A 27,021-nucleotide genomic window follows, 5' to 3' on the forward strand; every position below is an offset into this window, starting at 1 on the left:
CTCCTTTACAGTTGGACTTTTCTGATTGTTTAGTTGTTAATTATTTCTAAAATGAATTATGTGGTAAGTACTACATTGCTGTTGTGTGCCTGTGTATAAGGTGATTGAGTTTCCTACATTCCAAAAGTAATTAACCATACTTCTTAAGTAGTGAATTTATCAGAAAGCATATTAGAATTTTTTTATGGACATAATCGTCTAATGGTACAGCTGGCATGAAATAATAATATTATGAAGACCATAGTTTTGTTTGGCTCCAGGTGAGGGTCTGCATATACTTAAGTGTAATTATTAACAACGTTTAAATGCACTTGTTGCATGTTCTGATTATCAGAATGAGAGGGGAGAGTAAATAAAGGCCACCTTCCCCACCGCCTTGCAGCCACTTTTGAAGTGTCACTAGCAGATGTCTGGAAGCAGGTGAGTGCTTGTCACCTTGGCTGGGAGTAGTGTGCAGCATAGTTAGACAAAACAGAAAGAGAAAACAGTATGGACCACAACATATTGTTTGTAATAAAAGTATAGCCTATAAATCCAAAGCAGGTCAGTTCTACGTTTTCTGCACTTTCTGTTCACTAGTTCGTTCAGTTTGCAGCTCATGAGTCTGAAGGTCTTGAATGGCCTCTACTGAATGCTGTTAGTTTCCAGATAAATATATCATGAAACAAACTGCCTCAATTGGTTCACATCTGCAGCTTGAAGTACCTGCAGCATTATGGCAGTTCTGCTTTATATTTTGACCATGAGGATTTTGGCTTGCAACTGAAAAGTTCAAGAGAACTAAAACACTTGTAGTCTCTTGCAATTCGGACTGATACCGGAGTGACATAATTTAGGACACTGAGATGACATCTTCTGGTCAGTTGATGCTTAACAACTTCTAACTCATCATACACAGGCCTAGCTACTGTTTATTATATGAAGCATCTTGCATTTGGATATTTGGGCTTGTACCTTTCATAGCCATTGTGGTAATTTTGATATTTGCACTCATTTATTCCAAAGCTTAATAGAGAGAAAGGATATGCACATCAGGTCAACACTCTATGAGGATTTTTTTTTAATCTTATGAGTAGCTTTTGTAATTTCTCTATATAGGTACCTGAATTTATTTGTTTCTGCGTCACTCAGGGCCTTGAAGCATGAAGGATTCAATACATCCCTTTGAGATCCAAAGTGAAAGAACTCACGCTTCCCACAGTGAACGCCACCACTTTGCCAAGCCCCTTTGTCAGTTTGTTTGCATTTGTAACTTTTGCTGCCATTGGCTTTTCCAAATTCATGTCATCTGGATAGTTAGTTTCTAATCAAACTGTTCGCAGGTGTTATTACACACCTCTGAAGCAGGTGTGAACCTGGAAAACCATGGCTCAGAGCAGGGAGCACTGAAATGTCCATTTCAGTCACTGATGTCTCAGTACTGATTGCTTGGGAATACCATGGTACATCTCACAACTGAAGAATTCTTTATTTCTAATTCTGTCTCCCTCCTAATTAGTTATGTAATCATAAAATAACTTTTTGTGCAACTTCATCAAAGTTGAAAGTTCATGCAGACAGTATGCTAGTGGCTTCCTTAAAGTTTTCAATCATATACAACCTATCAGTTAAAACTCCATGCTTATTTTTTGTCATTCCCCCTGACATTCAAAGGCATTACCATCAATGAACATCTATCAAAACTCCAGAGACAGAGCGCAAATGAGGGAGAGAGAGAGAGAAAGATGGATGCAGGATTTCACCAATTATCACAAATGTATTTGAATGAGTCAAATAAATCCTGTAACTACAGAAGTACCACTATCTGCAAGGGTCTCCCCAAGTGCATACTCCCTCTTGACGTGGAACTATATCACCATTCCTTCACTGAATGGTAGGTTAAAATTTTAGAACTCCTTCCTAAAAGCACTGTACATGTACACAACCACATGGAGTGTAGTAGTTTAGGAAGATGACTTTTCACGTCCTTCTCTAGGGCAGTTAGGGATGAGCTATAAATATTGGCCTTCCCAGTGATATCCATATCCCAAGAATTACTGTAAAAGTTGGTGCTGTCCAACTTGCAGCCTGGGAACTGAAATCTTCATGTCACAAGGCAAAGTCAGATTTGTGACGGAATTCCTTCCCCTTGCCTGGGCAACAGCCCCGACACTCATAAGTTCACGACCATTCATGCCAAAGCAGCCCCTTGATCATTATCCCATTTACCAAATGAAACATGTACTCCCTCCGTTACTGGTGAAATGTGATTGCTTTGCGTACTTTCCCCCCCGCACCCCCCCCCCACAACAGTGGTTTTCAACTAGTGTGCCATGAAAATAGTTCAAGTGTGCTGTGAAATCTGAACAAAGGTAATCAAAATCCATGTCAAGCAAACAGTGATCCATCTTGAACAGTATTTCTGTACTACTCCTAGGATCAATAAGCTCAGCACACACCAGCAGACTGAGGATTTCCACTAACCCAGTAAATTGCCATTTTCTCCACTTTGCATTTACTCTGATTCATTACATTTCAGTCATGCATCTGTACAATAATTTAATGAAAAATAATAATTTTAAGAAGTTACAAATATGAAATGCCATCTCCGAAATTCAGACCCTTGAACTCTATGCAGTGCATGGAACATATTTAAGACCATGAGTCATTAGAAATGGTTGAGTTGAGTGGGTTTTGAAAATGTGTCTGTGTTCCAAGACTGCATATTCTTTTCCCGTGGATTTGAAATACAAATGAATGTGATCCTGCTGTAGTTTGTTGTATGCATTATGTTGCAAACCTTCCTAGTAAGATCATAACCATTGCAAATACAAGTAAATTCATGTCAATAATTAAACAATTCAGGTGAAACAAGTGGGTGCATACTGTGGCATGTTACTGAAGGGGTTGGGAATCACTGATTTACAAGACGCACTGCTGTAACAAAACTTTTTTGCCAGCATCTTCTAACACGACAAACTTGATCACTTGGAAGGTTATGGGCAACTAGGTGGAGGGGACCACCACCAGCAGCAATAAAGTTACACATCATCCCGACTTGGAAATATATCACTATTCCTGCATTGTCACTGAATTTAAATTCCGGAGCTCTCACCTAAAATATATAGTGGGTGTACTTACATGACATGTACAGCAATCTTCTTTCAATTCAAGGGGTACAGCTTTTTCTGCTTGGACAATACTTATTTGTCATTCTTAATTACTCAGAACGCAATTAAGAGTCAATTATACTCCTGTGGGTCTGAAGGCATGTAGACCAGACTAGGTGCACTACCAATCGTTAAATGCTTTTGAAGGTCTTTGCAGGCTAGCTGCCATCATCTCAATTACATTTTTCTTACTAACTAAATGCCAGCATGCAAAATGCAATGAAGATGAAGAATGATGGAAGATTGAAAAATAACTTTATGACAAAGCTCACTTTTCAAAATGATTAAATGCATTAAATTTCCCATTACTGCACTGAACTTCAAGATTTTATTGTTGAGGAAATGAAAGGAGGAATGCCATCAGGAATTCTGAGTTATATGTATATCATTAGACAAAGCAGATCAAAAATGGCTACCTGAACCTTTTGATGGTCAACAAGTAGGTAAGAGCTCATATTAACATCTCTTGTGAAATAACGAAATTCATGATGAAAGATTAAGAATACTGTATAACAGTAGGGAGCAGAAGAAATTGTTAATTTCAACTTACTTTATTACAACCTTCTTAAAACTGGACAGTATTGTAATTCTCTACCATAATATCTGAATAAGGTATCTGAATGTTGTTCATTTGAAGAGGTCTTATTTACAGTTAAATTAATAGATACAATTCACCGTATTCCCCAGACACAACCTGTGCCTAGGGTGCTATGGAGTAACATAATAATAATAATAGCATTCATGACTTGGCTCATTTGCTTGTTGAGCTCTTAAAGGGACAACATTGCAAAGATAATAATAAATCATTCTTCTTTTCTTCTCAAAGAAAGCTATTGTGTGCTATAAGTGAGAATATTCACGCATTTATTTATATTAGCTGTGGACAGATTGAAACTGTAAACTATACATGTACAGAAGGCTGAGTCTCTCTAACATTTCAGCAGTTTAGGAACTCTTGTTAAATTGTGCAAATGTTTTGAAGTGTGGATTTTTTCCTTAACCATGCTTGGTCTCCATATACATTAGTCTGTTGATTGTTATCCTGGCCCTAACCCATAACAATGTCGTGATGTGGGTGTGTTCTTTCGAGGTGGCTTATTGTAGATGTCCATTAGTTGTCATCTCTTCTTCCTCAGTGTTGGTGCCATTCTTGTGTGTCATCTAAGACCTGGATCAGAATGCACTTTCAAAACCTCTAAGTAAATATGTTATCATTGTGAAAGGTGATCTTTTACCTTACTTGTTGTTGGGATAAATCCACATCTGGATGCTGGTCTTGTATCATCTCCGACCACTTGTTAGCTGAGAAGTGTACCCTGATTCTCAGAGATTGTGGACAGTTGATGGCTTTGCCAAATTGTTTTCTTACTTTCTGAACATGATCTATGCTAGCAAAAATAATCCCATATCTAGAAGTGTAGCTCTGAGGTATAGCATACTGACAAAAAATTAATGGAGCAGACCATTTGTTCTGGGGTAATATGGTCAGATGTCACTTGTTCACAGGATCTGCCTGTATTTTGCTACCATTGTCAGAAATGATTTCTTCAAGTGCACTGAACAAATCGAATATGGGGCTCAAACTCTTTGCCACAGTTAAACCTGAAGTGCTCTTTACCTGACTACTGAAAATGTGGGTAATGATTGAAATGTAGTCATTTCCATTCGATGTGATTTATTATTGGCACATATACAGAGATAGTGTGAAAATTATAGTTTTAAGTGCTAACTAGACAAATCACACCTTACATAAGTACATTTGGGTAACAGAACAGAACTCAGAATATAATGTTACAGATTCAGAGATGGTGCAGAGAAAGGTCAGCTCTAATATGAGAGGTCCATTCATAAAATGCAATTTTGGACCAAGGAACTGATGGAAATTCCAGTGAGTGTAGAAGTTCTCGACAGTGCTCTAGCTTTGGCATGCTTCACACATCTTCCTTTGACTTTTCAGTGTCATTAATAATCCCTGACCAATAGACTGTGTCTTGTGCGAGTTGTCTCATCCACTCTATACCCATATGTCCTTGGAGTAGTTGTAACAAGACACCTTGGTGGAGAGCTTTGGGCACAGGTACTTGATTTTCTTTGTAAGTGCCTCTGGACGTACAGAACTCATCTCTATAAGGTTAAAATATGCATGTGTCTGGCACTCTCTTTACTGTATAGGCCACATTGCAAAGCTAACTTTCTACAGTGCTTCAGATGTGGATTGTTACTGTTTCCAATTGAAGCTAGATGTATTTACATTGATCAGAGTGGACTAGATCAATGTGGAACATATTTGCTCACCTTGATGTCCATGCTGTTGGCTTGTAGACCCAGTGGAACGTGCTCCACCTTGTTGGGTTTCGCAATCAGCTCAGCTTATCTGAGGTGATCATTTTGGCACCACATTTGCAGCAGATGTCTAAGTCATATCGCTGTACTTTTGCCAATAGGTTTTGTAGGCTAAATTGCGCACTTACCTGTGGTCTGCAGCACATTATTTCTATTAGTTCCTTTTCTGTTTTCATGATGAATTGCTTAAAACAAAAGGAATTCTATGATACCAAATAGCAGACCATGTGATACACTCTCTGCATTGCAATAATCACATTCTGTTCAGGATGGTTTCAGATCAGAATTAAGGGGTGTCAATTTAAAACTGACATGAGGAGGAATTTCTTCTTTCTGAGGGTTGCGTTTCTTTGGACTCCTTGCCACAGACAGCTGTGGCGGCAGAGTCCTTGTGGAAATTTAAGGCTGAGATGGATTCTTTATCAGTAGGGGGCTGTAGGGTTGTGAGGAAAAGGCAGCAAATTGGGTGTGAGGAGTGTCAGATATTCTATCAAATGGTGGAGCAGGCTCGAGGGACCAAATGGCTTACTCCTGATCCTATTTCTTGTGGTCTTGAGGATCAGCCCTGACCAAACTGAATGGTGGAGCAGACTGAATGGGCTACTCCTGTTTCTATGTAACACAAAATGTGCAGGTTAGGTGAATTGGCTGTGCCAAATTGCCCGTAGTGTTAGGTGAAGGGGTAAATGTCGGGGAATGGGTGGATTGCTCTTCGGAGGGTCAGTGTGGACTTGTTGGGCCGAAGGGCCTGTTTCCACACTGTAAGCAATCTGTAAAACTCCTCTACTATCTATGCCAATCGGTGAAATTTAGATTAATGATCTTACAGAGATAAAATTTCAGGAGCAACCAAAACAAACTTTAAAAATTGCAGATGTCCGAAATCTGAAATGAATACAGGAAACCATAGAATCATAATAGTGTAGAAAGAGACCATTCAGCCCATCGAGTCTGCACCAGCACTCCAAAGAGCATTTCACTCAGACTCAACTCCCCTCCACCACACCATTCCCATAACTATGCATGGATTTTTTTTTAAACCCACCTACCCTGCATACCATAGAGCAATTCTTAGCATGGCCAATCCACCTAATCTTTGGACTGTGGAAGGAAACTGGAACACCCAGAGGAAACTCACAGGGAGAATGTGCAAACTCCACACAGACAGTCACTTTAGGCTGAACTGAACTCACGTCTCTGGCACTGTGAGGCAGCAGTGCTAACCACTGAGCCACCATACTGCCTGACAAATGCTAGAAACACAGAATTGTTGTTCTCTCCTTCCTGAAGAGGTGCCTAATCTAAATGTTTCCAGTACTTTTGTGGCATTTTTACTATAAAGCTGCTCTTGTTTCAAGATGCAGTTTCATCTAATTCATTACAGACAACTGAGACAAAGTCCATCACAGGATAATATGCATGTGTCAGTTAGTTTAGAGTTCTAGATAGTCAAATCTAGTTTTGCATATGAAGCATTTGAACTTATACATGTAGGATGGAAAATTTAGGGGAAAAAAACCTCGAATACCTTTCCCATTTCTGACTTGTCCATGGAAAATATTCTGATTTAATAAAATGCTGCCAGAAAAAAAGAGGATAGGATGATTGATTTTTGAAAGCTAATATCTCTGAAATTGTTCCATCAGAAATAAAATTAATACAGCTATTTAAATAAGTTCTGCTCCAGTCTTGACATACTGTTTGAAGAATTAATCAAGTTGAAACAAATTACAAGTCTGAACTACAATCTCCCCAAATTCACACCTGAATCCTGGTTTTGGGAATAGTTTAATATCTAGGTGGGCTATTAATAAAGCCCTGACATCTTGTTCCTTGCATTACACAAATATTATATATGCTGTCTTTCAATAGTGACTAAGTGCAGTCAGACATTGCACCGTCAATTAAACCAGTCAATATAACACTTTCATTGAAGTCACATGGAGACACAGAGGGAACCTTGATACCCGTTGCTATCTGCCCCCCCCTTTGTTATCAACACAAAATGGTGAGCAATGGAGTAAGTGGCTGTTTTTGCTAATAGTACAAAGTTGTGCACATTGGTTTTGAGGGTTTAACACAGGGTTTAATACCAGGGCTGAGATACAGTCATAGAAATGTACAGCACAGAAACAAACCATTCAGCCCAACTTGCCCATGTCAACGAGATAACCGAAATTTAATCGAGTCCCATTTGGCCCATATCCCTCCAAACTTTTCGTATTCAAGTATCCATCTAGATGCCTTTTAAATGCTGTAATTGTACCAGCCTCCACCGCTTCCTCAGCAGCTCATTTCATACATGCACCACCTTCTTTATGAAAAAGCTGCCCCTTAGATCTTTTTAAATCTTTCTCCTCTCACCTTAACCCTATGCCCTCTAGTTTTGGGTTTCCCTACCCTGGGCTATTTACTGTATTCATGCCCCTCATGATTTTATAAACCTATATACGGTAACTCCTCAGCTTCTATGGCTTCAAGAAAAATAGCCGCAGCCTATTTAGCTTCTCACTATAGCTCAAACCCTCCAGGCCCAGCAACATCCTTGTAACTCTTTTCTGAACCCTTTCAAGTTTCACATTGTCTTTCCTATAGCAGGGAGACCGGAATGGAATACAGCATTCCAAAAATGGCCTAATGAATATCCTGTACAGCTGCAACATGACCTTCCAAGTCCGACACTCAATACACTGACCAACAAAGGCAAGCATTGCAAATGCCTTTTTGCGACTTTAATATGAACCTGCACCGCAAGGTCTCTTTGTTCGGCAACACTCCCCAGGACCTTACCATTAAGTGTATAAGTCCTGGCCTGACTTGCTTTAGCAAAGTGCAACACCTCACAATCTAAATTGGATGATAGTAATAAAAGTACTTGATCTTCAATCCCATAGTTTATATTTCTTCCTTGCCTCAATACATGACTGCCCCTGCACTCATGGTTCATTGGCTTCCTGTACTTTGTGCAATTCCTTCATATCCACAGATCTGACATTGATATTCATTCATCTACTAATGACACCAAGCTCCAGCATCTCTCTTGGCTGTGCCATTGCCTTGACGTTGTCAGCTGGTTCTTTCACTAGCTCACACTTGGATGCTGTGCAATTTTCTCCAGTTTAACACTGCACTCCAAAATCATTGCTTTAGGGCCAGACAAAAAAACCCAGACACCAACTGCTGTTTTCATCTCCTCCATGATTGTGGTCTCAATCTGAATATGGCTGCTTGCAGTCTTAGCATCATATTCAAACCTAAGCCAAGTTCCTCCCCATCACTTGACCATCTTCATGACTGTCCATCCTCAGCTCAGTCCTTCTATTGCTGAAACCTTCATTGATGCTGATGTGACTTCCAGATTCAACTACTTCAGCACTCTCTCATTTTGACCCCACTCTTGTCCAACTGATCCAAAATTCTCCCAAATATCTCCTATCCTGTGCTGAGTCCTGCTTACTTGTTATCCTTGTCGGACTATATTACATTTCAACCCTCAGATTAAAAATGTTCACTTTCATGTTAAAATTCTCTTGCCCTTGCTTGTCTCTTAACATCTCACCTTACAAAATTCCAACTAAAATTTGTTCCTTCAATTCTGGCCTCTTGGGCATTATTCCCTCCCTTAATTCCATTACTGCTCGCTGTGCTTTCCATCACCTTTCCCAAGTCACTGAAAATCATTACTAACCCTTCTGCAACACTTTAACGCTTGCAGGTGTTCCTCGCAACCCACCCTTTCAATAAAACTTACTTTCATAAACCTGCCTTTCATTTTTTTCCCCTCTGATTCTAATTATTTGAAGCATTGAAATGTTTTTCGACTTAAAATGCAAACATTGCTATTGCCCCATCCAGTTTTGTTTTCTCAACATTGTCAGGATAAGCAACTTAGTGGGCTACAGAATAGACAAAGTTATCTCAGCATGTAAACTAATTGTGTTTCCTTGACGTTTATCCCATGTATTCATCTTTCCATCTGCACTTGTCATCATTCCACCAACTCAAAGCTTTGGAGCTCTTGCTGATGTCAGGATTGAAGATACTTGCTACTTAGGGCTCAAAAGATTATTGCAACTTGGTTTTTTTAACATTTACTTCAATGAGAAATAGTCTGCCTCTGCCTTATAGAGCATCATTAGCTTCTGGTGCTTTTACAGCTTTAATGGCATCTCCTCTGAACATTATTATATGATTGAGAATTTGATGTTGGAGGAAACTATGATGCAAGTTTTTCTTATTCTTCTCTGCCCCACTGCATTGCAATGTCAATGTGCTCTGCCAGCTGATTGGGTTGTTACAGCTAGCCATTGTTGTAACATTAAAATGTACTTCAGTATTTACCATAAGGAGATTTAAATATTAAAATATATTGAGCATTTTTTGAAAACTTACAGCACTAAACTTTGTAGAGTTTAGAACTTTCTCTATACTGCCTTTTAACATTTGTTCCAGCTTTTTTCAAAATTCACTGTCAATCAAAACAAAGTTTGAAATAGTCATTTGAGGGCTTTGAAGTTGATCTGTTTACTTCATACTAGACCATTTGACTAGCCAAGAAATTAGTAATTATCTATAACTAATTCACATGGTTAAGAACCTCAGAGGAGTATTTTTTCAATGAACTGAACATCAAAATTGCAAATGTATTTAGGAAGAACACATTTAAATTGTGTGAAGAAAAGCATACAGGAAATGTTTTATCAGTAGTTTGGGAAAACAGAAATTTATTTTACCACTCTTTTTAACCATTTAGAATTACATAAAGATTTAGAATGTAATAGTATTTTCGTAAAATTTCAATTTTAATAGTGGGTGCAGACTCTTTGCAATTGTGCTGCGTGTACTTTAGATTATTCAGTTTTACAAGACCTGATTATTGTTAAACCTTGGAAGTTTACAATCCAAATTCATTTTAATTTTTATATCTGTTTCAGAATAGTGAAATTTCTTAAAGAGTCAAATTCCGCTACAATTAAAGAAAAGGCTGAATTGCATTGGTCCATTCTCGGAATGAGTGTGTTGCTGGGAAGGCCAACATTTATCGTCCATCCTTAACCACCCTTCAGAAGATGGTGGTAAACTGTGTTTTAAACCACTGCAGTTCAGTGATGAGGTTGATAGTGATGAAGACAACGCTAATGGAACTGTAATACATTTCCAAGTCAGAGTGGTGTAAGTCTTGGAGGGGAACTTGTAAGTGGTGTTGTTCCCATTATTATGCTGCCCTTGCCCTTCTAGCTGGTGGAGGTTATAGGTTTGTAAGGTGCTATCTAAGGAGTCTTAGTAATTTGCTTTAATGCATTTTATTGGTGCTGTGTATTGGTAATGCAGAAAGTGAATGCTGAAGGTAGGGGTTTTTGGATGCCAATCAAGTGGCCTACTTTGTTCTGTATAGTGGTGTGTTTCTTGAATGTTGCTGGAGCTGCACCCATCCATGCAAGTGGGGACAATATCATTATATTTGACTTGTACATCTAGATAATGGGTTGGCTGTGGAATGCAGTGAGTGAGTTTCTAACAACATGAATTCTAACATGACCTGCTGTTGTGACTTCAATATTTAAATAACTGGTCCAGTTTAGTTTCTGGTCAATGGCAACCCCCATGATGTAGAGAGTGGGGGATTCAGTGATAGTGAAGCTATTGAACTGCAAAGGGTTGACTGGCAGATTCTCTCTTGCAGATAGTATTTGGCTGGCAGTTGTGTGAGGAAATGTTACTCACCACTCATCAACACAAACCTGAACTAAATGCCATCATTTATTGCAAAGGGAACTGAATATAAAAACAGGGAGATTATCCTTCAATCATATAAGACACTAGGATTATGATGCACAGTATTGGTCATCTTATTTAGGAAAGGATGTAAATGTGTTGCAGGCAGTTTAGAGAAGGTTTACCCAAATAATATCTGGAAATAGCTGGGTTGTCTTATGAGGAATGGTTGGACTTGGCTTGAATCCACTGGGCATTTGGATGACTAGGACTTGACTGAAACATAGGAGATCCTGATGGGTCTTGACATGATAGATGCGGAAAGAATGCTTCCACTTATGAAAGTATCTGGAACTAGGACTCATTGTTTAAAAATAAAGTTTGAAACAGACATTACACAATATTCTTTCCCTCAGAGCATCATGAATCTATGGAATTCTCTTCTTGAAAGGGTGGTGGAAACAGAGACCTTGAATTTTTATGACAAAGGTAGATAAGTTCTTGTCAAGCAAGGAGGGAAGGGACAGGTTATTAGGGGTAGTAGTAATGTGGAGTTCAGCCTACAATTGAAGCAGCCACAACCTTATTTAATGGTGGAACAAGGTCGTGAGCTGAACAATCTAATCCTGCTCTTAGTTTGTACATACAGTTCAATTGAATGTTGTCCATATCTTGCTGCATATGAACTTTAGCATGTGTCACTGTGAATGGCAATCATCAGAGATTATTACCATCCCTGACCTCAGTATGAAAGGAAGGTCAGTGATAAAATCGTTGAAGATTTTCAGACCTTGCACAGTAGCGATATCATCTATCAAACAAACCTAGACACACACATAGCAAGCGGGACAGCATACCAATGCTTTACCAGAGACTCACTGATGATGCTACCTAACATGGTGACAAAACATCTGAGAACAAACCCACCAGCTCAGCGAGCAAACCTACAGCCTGACAGAGAGCAGTGTTGCAAGAATACATCACCACTCCTCAAAGGCAACTAGAGATGAGCACTAAATACTAGCCCCTCAGAGCCCCATGAAAGAATAAGAAGTGATAGAATTTGAACTCAGTCACTGAATTATTGGTCCAGGTCTCTGGACTATAGTGCAGCAACATAATTATTATACAATTGTAGACTTAAGGAAGTCTGTATTCTTATAAGAATTTACTTATGGTTTTGGAAAATCCCTTTACCAACAATGATTTCTTCAGGGTCCTGGTGATTGTTAAAAGACAATTTAAACAAAAAAGATAAACAGATGGGAAAATGTATCATAACAAATAATATGGGTGACCTCTATGTTAATTAGCTATATATTTGTGCACTCGTTTCAGTTTTCCCATTGATTTTCTTACCCTTTACAACTTATCCACAAAAGATGGAGCAAAGCTCAGCGCAAGGAAAATAACTATACCCATCAACTTAGAGCTATAATGATTTACTGATTTAGGACGTTTTGTTGCTTTTATTAGTTTCTATATTAACTAATAAAGTATTGACAAGTTGGAGATGGAGCCAGAAAAATGCAAATCATGAACAATCCAATGCAAGTTCCTGGTGGGGCCTAGAGGGATGACACAGAGCAAAAAAAAAAGTATTTATATTGAAGATTATATATGCAGATTAATTTTACATATTTTAACTTCACAGTTAACACAAAATAAAATAAGTTTAGATAATTTATATCAACAAGGTGCCTTGAGTCAAGGTTGCAGCATCAGAGGACACTACATAAACTGAAAATAACTAGGGAGCATAACACAAAAGCCAGAAGTATTTCACATGAAATCAGAAGATTCCAATGCTTTCATCTTCAACTAAAAGAATAAAAGCAAAAGAATACTTTGATGATATCAATAACGACAGGCTCTTTCTCTCTCATTCCCTTTCATTGATGTAAGACTTTATTGGATTCTGTGAATTCAGCAGCATTGTGAAAACAATGAGATGTAGGTGAAGAAATTCACACAGATGGAAAACAAGATACTATGATGGATTCCTACAACAAATGTGGCAGCACTAATTTGGTTTATTAATTTACAATTGAGGAGCTGACATAATTTAATGATCTTGAGATTCAAGGAAATTTTTCTTTAAAGCAATTTCAGGATTACCACACTAGAGCAATAAATGATCAGTTTTGAATTTTCCTTGAACAATACTAATGTGAAGTTAAATGTTAAAAATTCTTATGCCATATTAAAAGGTTTGTGGTGTGTAACAGAGGTTAGGTCACTTCATTAAGAAAGTAAAAGAAAGCCAGACTTGTCAGATTCTGAATTCCCTGATCGTTTCCTGTTTAAAAAAGAATGACTTGTTTTGTAACTTTCCAGATGAATGCCCAATCTCCCTTCCGTACCATTAATCTTCAATACCACCTCAACATGGATATTGTTTCGTTGCTTCTGCACTGCTACAAGTTTATAATGTTACTTGAAATTTTAGTTAAAATTCTACTTGAAGCCAATATGGAAGTTCCACTACCACTTGGAACTGCAACATTACAACAGAATGTCTGTACAATCCAATTATGACAAGCAGGTACAGACAGTGAAGGCAACATTTGAGAATATAAGAAAAAAGAAATTTAAAAAAATACATGGCAATCTCTTTTGTCCAATCAATCCCAACCAAGTTCACCTTCATAGATCCTCCCATGATCAGTCCGTTACTGTAATGTCAAGAACTAGATTTACATACTTGCTAAGACTAACACAATGTAATCTATAAATGATTTGACTGAATTCTTGAGAATTCAGATATTAGCCTGCCTTGATTTTAGGCATTTAGGGTAGCTGGATGTGGAAAAAAATAGGACTTTTTTTTGGCCATGATATTGCAGCCATAGTCACAACAAAACTATCAAAGTTCGTTTGAATGCTACAACTTCTCAAGTTCATACATGCAAAGTGCGAGCAATCAGTGATTCTACTCTTTTCCACTGAGTGCAGAGTTGAAGCGATTGAAATCATTGAACTGATGAAAGCATTCCCATATCTGTCATTAATTTCACTCGCAAAACTCTTCAATAAGTTATATGCTATTTAAAAGGATCTTAGTTGGGTTTTAAACATCATGCTAAGTTCATATAAATTGCTCAATAGCCAATGTAGCTCCAAGAAAATATTATATGCATGGAACACCAAATTTCTCCATATTAAGAAAAGTAATTCGCATTTTATCTTTCAGCTTGATAGCTCAGCTTCCACCTTAACCCCATGTTATATTCAAATGTTTATTTTGCTCTGTATGAATGAATAAAATTGTGAGTAGTACAAGAAGAGAAATTGATGGAATAGCTCAGACTTGCTGAACTTTTCCAGCAAATTTCTGGTTTTGTTTCCGATGTACGACATCTGCAGTTCTTCTGGTTTTGATTGTGAGTGGTTACTGACTTTGCTGGACATCTGGAGATCATTTTAGCTTTGCACTGGAACCCAATCAAGTCAATCAATAAACCGATCAATCAAACAAACAAAAACAAGAAAGGCAAAATCTAAGACACACAAATTTAGATCCTTGTTGGCAACATTCTTAAAAGGTAATTCTCCAAGTACCGTGGTGACCATCAAATCTGGACCAATATTGGCAAAAATAAGACAGACCATGTTGATTACTCAAAATGAATATTTGCAGCCCAACCCTGGGAATTCTCGTCACTCTATATTATACTGTAAAGGATCCGTACTGAGTTTTATACTATATTGCAAATAGATATTCTCCAGCTGTGAAACAGAAAAGCTATCTTCACAAATGAATCACATCCCTTTGAAGAAAATAGATTTCTGAATAGGATTAGGTTTAATTTAAGTAAATTAAGTCAACCTAATGGCAACCTTGTTACAATCACAGCATCCAAATTCAAAGTCAGAACCATTAACCAAAGCTTAAACAAATCATTGGCTCTCAATAATTCAGTGATGTTTTTTAATTATAACTAGCATGAAGTGGAAGGTAGAGAAATGTCAAGCAGTTATATTCAGAAAGTTTTTTTAAACTTTACATACACCTCTTGATAAAACAGGTTAACAACGGCTTCAGTGCAACATATTAACTTTGATTATTCACTCATGCTAGCCTTGTTCACATTTGGTAAATAAAAAATTTCACAGTCACTGTTCAAATCATCATGAATTACATTACTAGGATTAATTAGATATCAGTGGATCAAACTGAATAATTAATACTTTGTCTTCCAAATCAAAAAGAAAAGTCCGTTTTATCCCCTCAGGTGGTCAACTTTCTGACTGAACCAATCTCAACTCATCCCAAGGTGTAAATAATCAGAAGTACTATACCAGCTATTTGCCTGTATCGGGAGACAAATTGAAATTTATTTATCCTGGCAATTGAGAAAAATCTCAGGTCTAACATGAATATTTAGTGGATTACTGTGGCTGGTTCTAAAGAATGGACAACTGTGTGTTCTCTACTTACAAACTCTGCGTATTACTTCATAATAGAAAAAACATTGTTTCAGGCAAGTCGTCAGCTAACTTGATTCAGTACATGTTCATTACAAGGTGCCTCCCAATTCATTTCGGAATGGTATGGCCTGACTCAAACTATTTACCTATATGAATAGGAGGATCAGACAGTCTATTTGAGGAGATCAGCATTTTTAAAAGGTCACATATAATGCCTCATCTCTAATGTGATATGTATGAGTACCTGCGTTATGAACATACTGGGAAAAAATAATTTCAACAATACACTTACACCCAATAATAGGCCAATAGAAAATTTATATTAATTGGAAATAATGTAATTGTAACCTGTCCCTTTTATGTTTTAAAATGTTGCCAGAACTGACTTAGCTCAATGAAAAATTGATAGGGGCAGCACGGTGGCTCAGTGGTTAGCGTTGCTGCCTCATAGTACCAGGGTCCCAGGTTTGATTCCAGCCTTGGGTGACTGCCTGTGTGGAGCTTGCACATTCTCCCCGTGTCTGTCTGGGTTTCCCCCAGGTACTCTGGTTTCCTCCCACAGTCCAAAGATGTGCAGGTCAGGTGAATTGGCCACGCTAAATTGCCCAGGTCTGGGTGCGTTACTCTTTGGAGGGTCGGTTTGGGCTGAAGGGCCTGTTTCCACACTGTAGGGAATCTAATCTAAATAAACTTGATTCTTCTTTATTATTCATTCTTGGGGTGTGGGCCTTGCTGGCTAGGCATCCTTAACTGCCCTTGAACTAAATGGCTGTTTGCTGGTCCATTACAAGGGCAGTTGAAAATCAACCACATTGGTGTGGGTCAATGCACATGGAGGCTAGACTCATTAAGGATGGTAGATTTCCTTCCCGAAAGTGGTACATTATTGTTCAGACAATTAATGGTGGCTTTACGATAGCTATTCAGAAATTAGATTTATATTCCAGATTTTATTAATGAATTTTAAACTCCACCAGCTGTATTTCAAATGATGCTAATGGACGATCAGGTTTGTGTAGTGAGGTGAGAAAGCAGAATGGATGAAGCAGAATCTTAACCAGCTGACTAAACACAGCACAGGCATGACCTGGTGAGTAACTATGCTGTGGAACACCTCATAACTTTCCCACTCTCTTGAACATGCAATCAATATAGATTGTGGGAGATGGCAAAACTGATATAGATTTTAAGCAACTGACAATTGTGGGATTTTTTGGCAGTCAACTTAATAAACTGCCAAGCGAAGGAAGAGTGTTAGTCCTCCTGTTAACTGTTATGTTATGAAGATAAAACATCTCCAGTAAGGTGGCAGAAATCTTCAACAATGCAATTTTTGAGTTACAAAACTCATTTAGTCTGAAGGTGCCTCCTTTGCATTTTATCCGTATCATTTAATAATAGTGAATACCTTTTATAGCTTGGGGAAATACTGAAGGGAGGGCTGTTGTTAATAAATTTATAATCACTGAAAAGCAATATATGAGGCAATAAAGCTTACCTCAAACCTATTCTCAGACCTTCAATGTCAGATGTGGCTCAGTGGTAGCATTCTAACCTTTGTATTAACATTGAAGGGATCAAACCGCACGCCAGACTTAACATAGTGTGGATCCACACTGTAGTGTAGTAAGTGAATGCTGCACTGTTGGAGATGCTGTTTTTTAGATAAGATGTTTAACCAAGACCCAAGTCTGTTCTCAGGGACATATACAAATTTAAGAGCAGTCGAGTTCATATAGTGCACAGAACAACATGTATTTCAACAGATTATTCAATCACTTATCACATGGCTATCTGTAGACGCCTAATGTACAAACAGGCTCTGATTTTTACAGTACATAGATTGAATGTTAGCGATACCTCATTGGCACACCCTGCGATCATAAAGATCACAACATGTAAAACACAAATGCTTTCTCCATCATCTAAAGGAAATCTAAGTTATCATACCTTGCATAACATACTTAAGTGGTTGGACCACAATGTGAATATAATTAAGGCTGCGGCCCAAGTATCTCAGCCAATGATGGAAATATTAACAACAAAAATGGCTTGTGGGGAGGAAGTGGTTTGGTACTAATATACAGAGGAACCTTGATTATCCAAATGAGATTGCCGGGGACTATTTTGTTTGGATAATTGATTATTCAGTTAATTGATTTCCTCTGGGGCTCGGAGATTTCTGTAAAGTCTGCTCCCCGTTCAGGAGACTAGACAGCAGCACACCACACGTGAGCCCCCACCCTCCTCGGGACAGCCGGTCTGTACACCAACAGTAAGACTGCTGCTGCCTTTGTGGGGTAAGGCACCAACACACAAGCTTTTTACTGCAACTTTTTGACAGGTTCCACCTTTGCCCTGTTCAGGATAATTTGGAGAGATTATCTGGGGAAGTGGGGGGGGGGGGGGGGGGTGGGTGGGTAGGGTTCATCCCCGTGCAGAACTCCAGGGAAAGTGTGGGGGGAGGGTGGTCAGTCATTTACAGACAGTGCCTGGACTGTTCGCGGCGGCAGTTCAGTGAGCCGAGTTCAATTTTACTCATTGTACCTGTAAACAAAAGATGCGACCAGGGTGGAAACAGCTCTTTGATGTAATATTTCTATTGGGACCTTGAGATCCCCTTCGGATAATCTGAAAATCGGATAATTGATATTCAGATAATCGAGGTTCCTCTGTATACATTTTGCATTCTACTTTTGTTCAACCACGTAATGAGTTAAGATTCCCCATATTCCTAGCCTCTTACCTTATCGCACTTTCTTCACAAGTACATTTAGTTGCCCATATTCATCTCATTTGACCTCTCCAAAAACATATTTCACAAAGTGTTTTCTCAGTTTGTGATACAATCAGCATATCTTTACATCTGCTGTGAATATGGGGACATTAAGAGCAGGATCCTGATTTGTTGCCCATTAAATCTAGACAATAGAAATGGTGGACACACACACACATCATTCTCAGGATATGAACTGTCTGTAATTCCAGCATGCATTGCCCTCTTGAATTCAGAGGAATTCCCAAATTGAACAAGGTACTCTCTCAGTGCTCGTAGATAGGGAATTCCAGAGGTTTGGCCCACTGTTATGAAGGAATGGTGACATATTTTGAGTTTAGAGACTGGACTGTGGCATAGCAGAACCGGTCGATAATGGCTGTCCTCTGCACATGCTGGCTACTCTTTCCTAAGTGGTGGAGATAGGGGTCTGGGGAGGTGCTTTCAGACAAGCCTTGGCAAGTTACTTCAGCGCAACCCCAAGATCAAAGAGACTACAGTTAGGGTACATCATGGTCAGTGGCAGGAATCAGGCTGCACATCCTGCAAGTTACAAATTTCATGAGTGTTTTTTTTTCCTTGATTTGTTTAGTCAGATATGTGGGCATCACTGGATAGGCCAGCATTAGTTGCCCACCCCTAATGGCTCTTGAACCGAATGGCTTCATAGGGGGCAATTATCAGAAAACCATATTTACGAAGGATGTGGAGTCACATTTGGGCCAGAAAAGATAAAGGTAGAAGATTTCCTTTCCTAAAGGATATTAGTGATCCGGATGACGTTTTACAGAAATCAACCGTAGACTCACCATCATAATTACTGAAACCAGCATTACATTCCAAATTTTTATTACTGAATTTAAACATTTTACCAGCTGCTGTGGCAGGGTTTGAACCTATGTGCACAAAGATTCAGGCCCTGGATTACCACTACACCACAGCCTCACCCAACAAAAATCTTGGCAACTGGAGAATATTCAATCTAGCTCCTGACTTGTGCTTTGCAAGTAGAAAATACAGAGCAATGTTTTGTGACCACAATTCAGATCACTGAAGTACTGCAGACATTTTTTAACTTGTAATTTAGAACAGTGTGCTTTTTGTTAAAAAAAATGGTTAATAGAGCCAAAGACAACTGTATTTGGAAATCAAGTAGCTGTTGAGAGACAAAGTTAGCAATGTGTTTGCGGGACTGACTGCTCTCATGTGTACCAGCCTGCATTCGAATGTTGTGGGTACTGTTAGGTCACTGTTGAAGGGCTCTCCCCTAGTCATCCCTGTATTGCAGGTAAAAGGAAACTCTTACTCTGGGTGCATAATTCAGCCAGCTACAAACCAGACAGAAGGAAACAGTCAAAAAGACATACCAATACTGAACGTGGAATTCAACTACAATCGGGAAGATAGCGGTAGAGCAGATACTCCCACCAGCGCTCCTCATTCCTGCCTCATCTTTCTCTTACTCTCTTTTTTTCCTTTTTCCCTCTTTTCACCAAAGGAACAGCTGCAGGCGAGGATAGCTGGTCTGGGAGCAGCACGAGGACAGCAAATCTCAGAGCAGCACGGGGACAGTGAGTCCCGGAACAGTATGAGGACAGTGAGTCCCGGTGCAGCACGAGGACAGTGAGTCCCGGTGCAGCACGAGGACAGAGAATCCTGGTGCAGCACGGGTACAGTGAGTCCCGGAGCAGCACGAGGACAGTGAGTCCCAGAGCAGAGAGGACAGTGAGTCCCGGAGCAGCATGAGGACAGTGAATCCCAGTGCAGCACGAGGGCAGTGAGTCCCGGAGCAGCACGAGGACAGTGAGTCCCGGAGCAACACGAGGACAGTGAGTCCCAGAGCAGAGAGGACAGTGAATCCCGGAGCAGCATGAGGACAGTGAATCCCAGTGCAGCACGAGGACAGTGAGTCCCGGAGCAGCAAGAGGACAGTGAGTCTCGGAGCAGCATGAGGACAGTGAGTCCCAGAGCAGAGAGGACAGTGAGTCTCGGAGCAGCACGAGGACAGTGAGTCTCGGAGCAGCACGGGGACAGTGAGTCCCAGAGCAGCACAGGGACAGTGAGTCCCAGAGCGGAGAGGACAGTGAGTCCCAGAGCAGGGAGGACAGTGAGTCCCGGAGCAGCACGGGGACAGTGAGTCCCGGAACAGCACGGGGACAGTGAGTCCCAGAGCACGAGGACAGTGAGTCCCGGAGGAGTGAGGACAGTGAGTGCCGGAACAGCTTGGGGACAGTGAGTCCCAGAGCAGAGAGGACAGTGAGTCCCGGAACAGCACGAGGACAGTGAGTCCCGGAGCAGCACGAGGACAGTGAGTCCCAGAACAGCACGAGGACAGTGAGTCCCGGAACAGCACGGGGACAGTGAGTCCCAGAACAGCACGGGGACAGTGAGTCCCGGAATAGCACGGGGACAGTGAGTCCCAGAACATCACGGGGACAGTGAGTCCCAGGACAGCACGGGGACAGTGAGTCCCAGAACAGCACGGGGACAGTGAGGCCCGGAACAGCACGGGGACAGTGAGTCCCGGAACAGCACGGGGACAGTGAGGCCCGGAACAGCACGGGGACAGTGAGTCCCGGAGTAGCACGAGGACAGTGAGTCCTGGAGTAGCACGAGGACAGTGAGTCCCTGAGCAGCACGAGGACAGTGAGTCCCGGAGCAGCACGGGGACAGTGAGTCCCGGAGCAGCACGGGGACAGTGAGTCCCGGAACAGCACGGGGACAGTGAGTCCCAGAACAGCACGGGGAAAGTGAGTCCCAGAACAGCACGGGGAAAGTGAGTCCCAGAACAGCACGGGGACAGTGAGTCCCAGAACAGCACGGGGACAATGAGTCCCGGAACAGCACGGGGACAGTGAGTCCCGGAACAGCACGGGGACAATGAGTCCCAGAGCAGCACGAGGACAGTGAGTCCAAGAACAGCATGGGGACAGTGAGTCCCAGAACAGCACGGGGACAATGAGTCCCAGAACAGCACGGGGACTGTGAGTCCAAGAACAGCATGGGGACAGTGAGTCCAAGAACAGCATGGGGACAGTGAGTCCCAGTACAGCACGAGGACAGTGAGTCCCAGAACAGCACGGGGACTGTGAGTCCCGGAACAGCACGGGGACAGTGAGTCCCGGAACAGCACGAGGACTGTGAGTCCCGGAACAGCACGGGGACAGTGAGTCCCGGAACAGCACGGGGACAATGAGTCCCAGAGCAGCACGAGGACAGTGAGTCCCAGTACAGCACGAGGACAGTGAGTCCCGGAACAGCACGAGGACAGTGAGTCCCGGAACAGCACGGGGACAATGAGTCCCGGAACAGCACGGGGACAATGAGTCCCAGTACAGCACGAGGACAGTGAGTCCAAGAACAGCACGAGGACAGTGAGTCCCGGAACAGCACGGGGACTGTGAGTCCCGGAACAGCACGGGGACTGTGAGTCCCGGAACAGCACGGGGACAGTGAGTCCCAGAACAGCACGGGGACAGTGAGTCCCAGAGCAGCACGGGGACAGTGAGTCCCAGAACAGCACGGGGACTGTGAGTCCCGGAACAGCACGAGGACAGTGAGTCCCAGAACAGCACGAGGACAGTGAGTCCAAGAATAGCATGGGGACAGTGAGTCCCAGAACAGCACGGGGACAATGAGTCCTAGAACAGGATGGGGACAGTGAGTCCCGGAACAGCACGAGGACAGTGAGTCCCAGTACAGCACGAGGACAGTGAGTCCCGGAACAGCACGGGGACAGTGAGTCCCGGAACAGCACGGGGACAATGAGTCCCAGAGCAGCACGAGGACAGTGAGTCCCAGTACAGCACGAGGACAGTGAGTCCCGGAACAGCACGGGGACAATGAGTCCCAGTACAGCACGGGGACAGTGAGTCCCGGAACAGCACGGGGACAATGAGTCCCAGAGCAGCACGGGGACAGTGAGTCCCAGTACAGCACGAGGACAGTGAGTCCCAGAACAGCACGGGGACAATGAGTCCCAGAACAGCACGAGGACAGTGAGTCCCTGAGCAGCACAAGGACAGTGAGTCCTAGAACAGGATGGGGACAGTGAGTCCCGAAGCAGCACGGGGACAATGAGTCCCAGAACAGCACGAGGACAGTGAGTCCCGAAGCAGCACGGGGACAATGAGTCCCAGAACAGCACGAGGACAGTGAGTCCAAGAACAGCATGGGGACAGTGAGTCCCAGAACAGCACGGGGACAGTGAGTCCCTGAGCAGCACAAGGACAGTGAGTCCTAGAACAGGATGGGGACAGTGAGTCCCGAAGCAGCACGGGGACAATGAGTCACAGAACAGCACGAGGACAGTGAGTCCCAGAACAGCACGGGGACAGTGAGTCCCTGAGCAGCACGAGGACAGTGAGTCCTAGAACAGGATGGGGACAGTGAGTCCCGAAGCAGCACGGGGACAGTGAGTCCCAGAACAGCATGGGAACAGTGAGTCCCTGAGCAGCACGAGGACAGTGAGTCCCGGAGCAGCATGGGGACAGTGAGTCCCGGAGCTGCATGGGGACAGTGAGCCCCGGAGCAGCACGGGGACAGTGAGTCCCGGAGCTACACGAGGACAGTGAGTCCCGGAGCAGCATGGGGACAGTGAGCCCCGGAGCAGCATGGGGACAATGAGTCCCGGAACAGCACGAGGACAGTGAGTCCCGGAGCAGCATGGGGAAAGTAGTCCCGGAACAGCACGAGGACAGTGAGTCCTAGAACAGGATGGGGACGGTGAGTCCTGGAACAGCATGGGGACAGTGAGCCCCAGAGCTACACGAGGACAGTGAGTCCCAGAGCAGCATGGGGACGGTGAGCCCCGGAGCAGCATGGGGATTGAGAGCCTTATGCAGAGACCGGTGTGGAGGATGTAGTGCTGAAGCTTACCTGGGAACAACTGAGTGCAGGTATGGAGTGGATTGGGGTCTGGGTTGGACTGGGGTCTGGTTTGGACTGGGGTCAGGGTTGGACTGGGGTCTGGTTTGGACTGGGGTCAGGGTTGGACTGGGGTCTGGGTTGGACTGGAGGCCTGGGTTGGACTGGGGTCTGGGTTGGACTGGGGTCTGGGATGGACGAAGTCTGTGTTGGACTGGGGTCTGGGTTGGACTGGGGTCTGGAATGGACTTGAGGCCTGGGTTGGACTGGGGTCTGAGTTGGACTGGGGTCTGGGATGGACTGGAGTCTGTGATGGACTGGAGGCCTGGGTTAAAATGGGGTCTTGGATGGACTGAGGTCTGGGTTGGACTGGGGTCTGGGATGGACTGGCGTCTGGGATGGACTACGGTTTGGGATGGACTGGGGTCTGGGATGGACTGGGGTCTGGGATGGACTGGGGTCTGGGTTGGACTGGGGTCTGGGATGGACTGAGGTCTGAGTTGGACTGGGGTCTGGGATGGACTGGGGTCTGGGATGGACTGGCGTCTGGGGTGGACTGGGTTCTGGGATGGACTGGGGTCTGGGATGGACTGGCGTCTGGGATGGACTGGGGTCTGGTGCATGCAGAATGACCAGGTTTGGAGGCCCTGTGCTGAGCTGCTGGACTGTAAAGTTTATTTGAAACTTTTTACTTGGCTGTAATGTCAATCTTTGGCAATGTCTTATTTATAACGTATTTTTTGAACTCTGTACAGTAATGTGACTACTTCTTATTCCTTTCTTTATACCTAAGATGGTGCCATAAAAGGCAGCTATTGTGAAAGCTTTTCACTGTACCTCTATAATGGAGTAGACATGACAATAAAAGATATTCTATATTCTATAATATTCTACTCTCAATCAAAATGAATCAGAAGTACCGAATCTCAACTAATCTACAAAATTAAGAAACTGACTGCTCAACTTTAAATGTCAACATTACAGGTAACATCCGCTGCCTCAGCCTCAATGTTCAACTATCAGTCCTTCATAAACAATTCATAAACAATTCCAAGACTAATCCATTAATGCACATGATTTTAATACCTTTGATCCTTTTGGATTCAGTTAATTTCGCACGCGCGTCTGTGTGCGCATTTCACAAATAATAAACTCAACGCTTTAGTTCAAGGAAGTCTGGTTAAATTTGCTCCAAAGTTCATTTGGGTCCAGGGGAAAGGTATCCACAAGGGAAGGAATCAGTTTTTAAATTAAAAACAACTGAGGGAGCACATGAATAAAGGCAGCGACTTGTCTTCAATGGAGCACTTAACAATTTGGGGTATCCAATCTAGAAATGTAACAAACAGCAGAACATCAGCTCTAGATGTAACAGCTGTCCATAGGCAGAGCATTCACTGTAGAGTACTCAGTGTCTGACCTTCTCTCATAGCCACAGAATTTTTATGGCTGGTGCAGCAAGTGACTCCCAGGATATTGATGGATTCAATAAGGATAGTACCACTGAATGTTGAGAGGAGGTGATTTAACATGTTTATAAATAGACTCATAGAGTCTTACACCATGGAGACAGGCCCTTTGACCCAAACTGGTCCATACCGATCCAAAATGTCACCCATGCTAATCCCATTTCTCTGCACTTGACCCATGTTCTTCTAATCCTTTCCTATCCGTGTATTTGCCCAAATGCCTTTTAAATGTTGTTGATGTACTGCCTCAACCACTTCCGTTGGCAGCTCCATTCATATGCACAACACCCTCTGTGTAAAAAGGTTGCCCATCAGGTTCCCTTTTATTCTTTCCCCTCTAACCTTAAACTGATGCTGTCTAGTCCGTGATTCCCCAATCCTGGAAAAATGAGAGTGCCTCTCATGATCTTGTACACTTCTATAAGAACCCCCCTCAGTCTCCTATAGTCTTGAAAAAGATGGTCACTGTTTGGTGGTTTTTTTTGGCTCCATATTGGATATTGTTTAAGTCTTGCTATACGTAACCATGTAATCACTATTTGTGGAATCGCAAATAGACCTGAACGCTGTACAATCGTCAGTCAACTTGACCTTATGATATTTTGTCATTGACAAAGCAGCTAAAGTCACAAAGCACAGCCCAGGGGAATTCCTGCAGTGCTGGGGCTGGGGCTGAAAGAATTGTCCTGTAACTGCAAGATTTATCTTTCTTTCTGCGAGGTGTAACTCCAGCCACTGGAGAGTTTCCTCAGTTCCATGACTTTCTGCAGACCCCCTCCGTTGCCTTGAAATCAATGGTAGTAACTCTCACCACCTTGAGTAATTCAGCTCTTTATCCATGTTTGATCTAAGACTATAATACAATTGGTATCTCTAACGGAATCCAAATTCAGCATCAATAAGCAAGTGCCCCTTGTTGATACAGTTGATGACCATCTTTGCGTCGTTTTCCTGATGATTGAGAGCAGGCTGACAATGTGGTCATTGGCTGGCTACTTGCTTTTGTGGACAAGACATACGTTAATGACTGAACAAAAGGTGCAGCTAGTTCTAGAGAACAGAATTATCAGAACCACAAGTGGAACTTGATAAACAATTAAAGTTTTTGCTTCTTCCAATGCATTATCTATTGCTTCATACCATGCTACCCGAATCAAATACCTGAAGACTATCAGCTGTGATGCTGTATAGTCAGAAGAACAGTGAGAGCAATTAGTTGCTTGGCATTAATGGATGAAGTTCGCTGTTGACACTTTGTCCTTTATACACTTGTGACATGCCGTATTCATTACTGGGGATGCTTGGAGAATCCTACTTGCTAACTTGCATAACTACCTACTGTTACTCATACAATTTATTGTAACGTTATCATTTAAGCATATCCTGTGGTGCTTCCTGCATGCAATTCTGTATTCTTTAATGGACAAGGGTTGGTCACCAGGGTGGATGATTGAGCAATGAGGAATATGCCAGATATTATACAGAATGATGCAATGAGGAATGTGCCAGTTTCTAATGGCCCACATGTCTCATGGATCCCTAGGTTTGAGATATAATACCTTAGTATGATGGTAATGCTACACAACATGATGGAGAGGGCCCTCAATCTTATGACAAGACATTGTGGCAGGCGTTCTTACTACTACTGCAGCTGGAATAACAAGTATGTGGTAGCTTATACCCCCATATTCTTTTATTCATAGTTTCATTGTAATGGGAGCAGGAGTAGGCCATTTGACTCGAGCATCTGTTGAAATCCAAACTAGCAATCATGGCTGTTTGGGGAGTGGCTGCATTGTTGAATCACTGGTTGACAATGAAGTCCAACAATGAGAGTGTTTAGCTGTTACTACTCTCATATTTTTCCAAGTGGTATTCAACATTGAACACTACTCGTTCATCAGCTAAAGGAGAGCAATAGGTGGAATCATCAAAAGCTTTCAATGTTCATCTTTTACTTGAAGAAGAGACTTCATGGGATTCTAATTTATTGCTGAATACTCTCAGAAAAGGCCCAGCGAACTGTATGCTATTGGTAGGTTTGCAAGGTTTATAGCTCAGGTTGAAGTTTAGGGTGTGGGTTTGCTCGCTGAGCTGTAGATTTGATATCCAGACGTTTCATTACCTGGCTGGGTAACATCATCAGTGGCGACCTCCAAGTGAAGTGAAGCTGTTGTCTCCTGCTTTCAATTTATATCTTCCTCCTGGATGGGGTTCTTGGGGTTTGTGGTGATGTCATTTCCTGTTCGTTTTCTGAGGGGTTGATAGATGG

The 27,021-nt window shown here is 42.1% G+C and overlaps 1 protein-coding gene across 17 annotated transcripts in view; it reads right to left on the reverse strand.

Annotated features, from left to right (window-relative positions):
* The window catches only part of LOC122540675 (neural cell adhesion molecule 1-like), a 508,029-nt gene that overhangs the window by 14,170 nt on the left and 466,838 nt on the right, over positions 1 to 27,021 (reverse strand). The window lies entirely within an intron of this gene.

This window comes from Chiloscyllium plagiosum, chromosome 35, assembly GCF_004010195.1.
Source record: "Chiloscyllium plagiosum isolate BGI_BamShark_2017 chromosome 35, ASM401019v2, whole genome shotgun sequence".
NCBI classification, from domain to species: domain Eukaryota; kingdom Metazoa; phylum Chordata; class Chondrichthyes; order Orectolobiformes; family Hemiscylliidae; genus Chiloscyllium; species Chiloscyllium plagiosum.